The sequence below is a fragment of the Dermacentor andersoni genome, chromosome 11 (genome assembly GCF_023375885.2).
Source record: "Dermacentor andersoni chromosome 11, qqDerAnde1_hic_scaffold, whole genome shotgun sequence".
NCBI classification, from domain to species: Eukaryota; Metazoa; Arthropoda; class Arachnida; order Ixodida; family Ixodidae; genus Dermacentor; species Dermacentor andersoni.
The window spans coordinates 102,323,184-102,328,697 of record NC_092824.1 but is presented as its reverse complement, the minus strand read 5'-3'; the positions used below and the strand labels follow the sequence as shown (position 1 = coordinate 102,328,697).

General features: G+C 46.6%; 1 long non-coding RNA gene across 1 annotated transcript in view; it reads left to right on the top strand.

Moving 5' to 3' along the window:
* Window positions 1-387: 387 nt before the first annotated feature.
* LOC129386883 (uncharacterized) overlaps window positions 388-5,514 on the top strand; it is a 31,064-nt gene continuing 25,937 nt past the window's right edge. Inside the window, exon 1 of the long non-coding RNA XR_008614184.2 lies at window positions 388-1,497. This is a non-coding gene — a long non-coding RNA (uncharacterized lncRNA). The remainder of the gene's footprint in view (window positions 1,498-5,514) is intronic.

Below are 5,514 nucleotides of genomic sequence, written 5' to 3'. Positions count from 1 at the left end.
GCGCAATTACATACATTTTACCGCTTAACGCTTCTTCTTCCCTCGTGCAGCAGGGCAATTGGAAATTATTCTTGTGTACTTCTATAGTTGATTAATCGTCAAATGCCGCCCAGCCCGTAAAAATGCTGACCAGCCACATGTGCTCAAGGAATGATGTCTTAAGATTTAGGAACGCTTACAGAGGAAACAGCTCTGATGATTTTATCACTTCGAATTTTGACTCCACTGACCTTTATGATAAGCTTTAAAGATGGCCACGCTACGTCATCCATTTTGATTATACACACCCGCATGTATGTTGGTTGCGTAAAGGTGCACTTTTAATAATTTTTTGGCTAGCAGAACTCAAAAAGAAACGTCCCACTGCATGAAAATAACGATGCATTTTGTCCTCATTACAGATGCTTAGACGCAAAATAACCAGACCGTTGACGTTCTTTCGGTTATATTGTGACCATACCTATTCTGCATCAAGCACTTTTTCTCAATCAGGGGGGACGACAGCAAAGAGGTTTGAGAAATTCTAGCGCTCCATCAGACTGCAAAGCAAACTCGCTGCAAAGACATTCACTAACTTTAATATTTTTCATTTCTGCGTAATTCTCAAGAAAGTTCCTGAGTTTTTTTTTTTTCGATTTCTAGACTGAGTTTCAAATCAGTATCATAGCATCGCTACTACATAGAATGTTACTCCAAGTAGGGGCCGTTTGAATCTGTGGAGCTGAAAATTCAGTACTTGTCAACTGCTTATTATTGCTAGCAAAATTGATACCCGTGAATCACTACACGATCATGTTGCTGCTTTCTTACGTAAGCAAAATGATCTTAGCAATTCCAGTAGGTGGGTTAAAAGATTGCCTATTGCACGAGATCGTGAAGTCCGATTCGGGAATTGCTTCGGGAACGCTCGTTGCTGGTAATGCAGTTTGCGCCAATGTCAAAGAAACGCAAAAAAAAACAACGAATACACCGAGCCTGACCCGCAGGCGTGCGGTGATTAGCAGTTATAGCAGCACATGCGCACAAATGGACGGCGAGAGAGCGATTTTCCATTTGGCGAAGACGCAAAACTCGGCGCACCTCCTTCGCTGCATTCGAACTGTTGGCCGCATGCTGCCGGCGAGCCAAGATAGCGCGCGGTGTTTTCTGGTCGAACCGCTACGGCGGCTCCGGTGCCAGCGCAACCACAGCGCGTTCCGATATAGTTGTCCTATCTGTAGGATCGTAGGGTCCTAAGCGGCCGTGGAGTGCGTGGTTACGCGGCGCGCGACCGAGCCCGAAGCGCCGAGAGAACGTGCCCGAGCCTGCGGGCTTTAGCCTGGGCGTGCTCACGGTCACTGCGGCTGTGCTACTCGGCATCCCGTTCTCGGCGAGCAACGACTGGCGCCGATGAACACACTGGGACGTGTCCGGAAAAGTCGCCCCGTCTCTGGTGCCGCAGCGAGGCGTCCAGCGGCGCCGAACCTGCCCTGGGATTGACTGCATTGGAGAATACTTGTGAGTGGCAGTGGTCCCCGATGCGATGTGAATTGTTGCTTATCTGTGGCCTGCGCGCTAGAGATAGCTCTGAAAACACTGCTTGATTTCCTCGAGCAGTCGTGCTTCCCCGCTCGACTGCTTTACGTGACCTATGGATGCCGTTGTGCGAGAGCGAGTGACAAACTGTCTCGAGGAAGTCACTCTACAGGCGAACTATTGGCAATGTTTACCTAGTCGTGCTGCCGTACCCCCTTGGTATTTTTTTCAACAATGTCGAGCAAGTGTCGATCGCATGGTGTGTCAGTGGTTTTGTAGCGGTAAGTGGGACTCCTTAATCGAACAACGCAGCCGACTAGATTCAAACTGGAAATCTTCTTGCGCGCCCGCGCGTACTGTCGACGATACCCCCGCCCCACATCGTTACAGGGCCGCCGACACGCCGTGCGGCAGCCGCTAACATGATATTGTTAAAAAATTGTGTTTTCGTATGTGTATGCTTTCCTATTTACTCTATTCTCATTGCTGTGCTCTCTTCCTGCTTCTTTCTTTTCTTACCACTCTCCCCGCCATGGCTGCCCGTCTTTTAACTGTCAGCAGCAATTTCCTACCCATTTATTTATTTAAGAGGCGCACACTGCCAGAGCTTCTACCGTGACTGTTTTGGGCGACAAATAGCGTTCGTGCTTTCTCTCGAACGGGAGGCGCCTAACACATACTACTGTGGGCCATAAAAAGGAAGCTGTCGTTCAGTTATCATGCACACAATCTTTCAGTTCGATGTCGTGCCGTGCTTGGAAGCGCTGGCGCTTCGAAAGTGAGGCATTGAATAATGCTTCATGATTATGGCGGTGTTCGATCAGTGACAGCGGTTTGTATAGGGCGCGGGTCGCTATGCAGAACGCGCAAGAAGACAGCCGTGGCAGACGCGTCTATAAAAACGACAGGCATGTTCACAGTAATTAAGAACGTTAAAATGTCACAGTTCGACAGTCACTAGTACTGACAGTGCGACCAGGCGTTTCTACAATTCTGAAGCGGTGCCGAGCTCGGGAAATGCAATCGTGGCTTCTGCGCCGCGGCTTCGGCGTCAGCACTATTGGCGGTAGCAATCGCAAATTCCAATGAACAGCACGCGCATCGGCGCGATACGAACGGATGAGCAGGCCAGCGAGTAAAGAAGGCCGCGCATGCGCACTACAACACTCTCGACAGCAAGCACCATACCGCCAGACGATGCACACGTCACATTTGCCACACGCTCCCCTGGTCTTCAAACTTATAACCGCGACGGTGCAATCAATTCGCTAAAGTCTAGAAAGGTGCTGTTCATCGAGCAGCGTACTGTCGGCGACATTTTGAAGGTGATCGCGGGAGTACGGATAAAAAATTTTCATGTCCCCTGATGCACGCAATAAGTGTTGCTTTGCATGTGCCAATAGAAGAATGCGCCCTTTCAATCTGATAGAAGCTTTTGGGCGATGCATGGACGAGATTAAAATGTTATCTGGTTCTGTTTGGCTCTTTAATTTCAGTAATCGCTCCCTGGCGAAGGGCAATGAGTCCCTGCTCACCTCCTGGTGGCACTGCCGATAAAACTGAGGAAAGGCGTCCGCCCACAATACTAGAAAAATTGCATTCAAAACATGTGTGCTTCTGCGCCAAATTACGATTTTTTTTAGTGATGGTCCGGTAATCCCAGCTTTGTGAGCGCCGTTCATAGATGGCAGTTCCTTGGCCCTTCTATAAGAGTTGCAGGTGTAAAATTTCCTAAAAGATCCCAAGATAAAGGAATTCATGTATACTTGGTCCTCGTGGAATTACGATATATGAGATAGTATTCGAAGAGGTAGGAAATGTCGTCCAATCTCAGCGTCGCCTCACTGGAAGATGCCTGAGGGAGATGCTTGGCTACCGTGTCGGTTCTCACTCCCTCTCTTTGAAACAGTTGGTGATTGTACTTGGCGTTTACGGGTTGGACCTGAAGTTTGTCGTTCATTGTTAATGTATGTTGCTGCACTGTGACTGCAAACAGGTTTCTCCTGCGACCACCGCAACGTTGTCGTGTCCTATTTATTTGAATCTTCCATTTATAAGTTCAGTTCTTGGCTTTTCGTGACGTGTTTCTTGATGCTTTGTACTGCGACCACGCAGACTCCTGAGAAGGCCTGACCTTGAGCGTGGCCTTCATAGCTCGATTTCTTGCTCTTGATCTCAACTAGCATATCGGCTACCCGCCGTTTGTTGTCTAAGTATATACAAACTTCATATGTAAGTATATATTCAGTGTGAATGGTGCTCTTTTAATATTTCCTTTAATCTTTCTTCGCGGGGTCCTTAGTTTCTCACGAAGACTTAGAGAATGGATTGTGGATCTGCCATCGCCATAATTCAGATTCATCTGGTTTTTCGCATTCTTTGCCTATGCAGGCCACGGCAACACTTTGTCCCTCAAATAGTTCACTTTCACACGGGACCATGTAGTGCTGATTATTGGTAAGCAGCTTGTTTGCGTCTGTTTGGAAGAGTTCCGCTAGTTCCACAAGATTTTGACACAATTAAGTGCTCAGTCGTGTCTGTAAAGTACCAATAAAGCTTGTCTAATGACCAAATAATATATAAAGTATTTTGGCTGCAACGTTTTGAACACAAAACGGGACACAGGTGACATTTTCAGTGAGGCGAATATAGGCGTGTGTGGTCTTGCGAAATATCTAATACCATTAGATGATTTTTCGCTGCGTTGACTTAACCTGGTAAAAAGCGTGAGGATAAGCATCGTATATGAATTGTGAGATATTACGGAGAAGCCAGCTCTTGAAACAGTTAAGGTCAGGAACCGCGGGGCCAAGGATTAACTAGGGTGAAGCAAGGCAGTCAGGCATGGAGGTCCATGAATGCAGAAAGAAGTAGCGAAAAGTAGTAGAGTCCACACCGTTGCTAGTTCGGTGCAACATCTAATGCCACGTGAGATGGTCTGGTTGCAAGGTAAACCGTAGAAAGCCGTCCATTCTCCCACTTCCATTACCTTTCGTTGTAACACAGGTAGATGGTATGATTATATTTACGGCCTCTTGAAAAGTAGGTCTTGATTAGATCTATTGTCGCGAATCTTTTTCTTTTCATGTCTTCTAGTCTCATTTAAAACGCCTTAGCACCAACTATCTTTTTCTAAAGAGGCCCAATAACGCCGCTTCTTAGCATTAGCACCTGCGCAACGTTAGTGGGCCGGTATTTGGACGAATAGAATGCTGTAAGTGATACCCAAGAGCTGGTTCCGCAATGATGGCGTGGCATATAGCAGGCTGTCGTCGTCATTGTATTTACTAATCTTATTGCTCTTGATCCCACGGTTATTGGCCTACGTGCGCCAGAGGATGTGCTATGTTACTAACGTTTCGGTGAGGCCATCACCTAATCACTTGTAGAGAAACAATGCTATACGGTCCTACTCCCATGGAAGGTCGTGGATTCGAGTGCCTTAATTAACCCTATATTACTTAACTATGCCTTAATTAACACCAAACTTCGTTTGCTCGAGTCCCACCAAAGGCCGTGGGTTCGAGTGCCTTAACTCTACCTTAATTAACTCTGCCCTAATTAGCTTCGTTGTAACAGCGAAGGCTGTGGGTTCGATTCCCACCAACGGTCCAGGGTTCGTAGCATTTTTCGATCATGGCGTGGTCACGCCAACGCCTGATTTTCCACCGCATGGGCCATATAATGCTTTTGCATTAAAGTATTAATACATAGTTTAATGTTGAACAGACTGTGACGGCTAGTCGATCGTGTAGTGTACACGGTGTTAAATGAATATTCAAAGCATTATCGTATTGCTTGAATTGTTGTGTTAAAATATCTGTTTCCATTAAATTAGATCACAGAATAAAGGGTTATAAGAGGGCCTCCTTAGGAGTTTACCTCGCAAATAGCAAATGCTTCTACACGTGTTATTGCGTGCACTTCTGGGTGTGTAGAAATAAAGCATGGCGTTCTTTTTGTGCGGTCATTGTTCATTTTATTCTTCGTCAACGTATG